We start from the raw sequence: 810 nt of genomic DNA, 5'->3' as shown, positions 1-810 counted from the left end.
ACTCTAAATAAACCTTCAATAGTCCCTTTATTAAATTCTCTGCTCAGAATTTGTCATCAGTTTCCTACAGGGCCCCTGGCTGATGGAGGCATAATAATATTAATAACAAAATAACAATTCAATAGAAAAAGGTATATAAAGCATTTAGCCTCATTCATAGCAAGTGCTCAATAGCAAGTGCTCAATAAATATTACCTATTATGATGATTGGGCTTTTTATTTGCCTATCAATTCTCTCCTACTTGATTCCATAAATGTCAATTACCTACTGAGGATAAATCTCTCCTCCAAGCCGTTTGTTAGGAACTTTGAACAAATGTATAATTTCACCTAGTAATTTTCTTGTGAGGGATGACATTTGTTTCTGCATCCCTTAGAATCCCAAAGGACTTTGAAAAGAGAGTAAATTTCAAAGTCACATGGACACCAAGTTATTTTCACAGTCATTCCTCAGTGTTAGTGGCAGTCTGGGAACAACTGGGGAAGCTTCAAAAAACTGGACACCAGTAGGAAAGGGTTGTGGCTTCTGAACGCCTTGAGTATTTTCCGAATGGCAAATGTTTGGAAAAATAAGCATGATAAACGATTAAAGCAGAGGAAACACTTCTTTGGGTAACAGTTGGAAGCTGTCTTGTGACACACCAACGCGAAGATTCCTAATTCTAGCTCAGCATATCATGAGTTCCAAAAGTTTTTAAAACAGAATGTGCCAGAGAAATGTTAGGGCATGAGAAGTAAGTGGTTTTTTGTTTTTGTTTTTGTGGTTTTTTTTTTTTTTTTTTTTTTTTTTTTTTTTTTTTTTTTTTTTTT

The sequence above is a fragment of the Herpailurus yagouaroundi genome, unplaced genomic scaffold, assembly GCF_014898765.1.
Source record: "Herpailurus yagouaroundi ecotype Mexico unplaced genomic scaffold, PumYag 197, whole genome shotgun sequence".
Taxonomy (NCBI): domain Eukaryota; kingdom Metazoa; phylum Chordata; class Mammalia; order Carnivora; family Felidae; genus Herpailurus; species Herpailurus yagouaroundi.
This window is presented reverse-complemented; position numbering follows the sequence as displayed.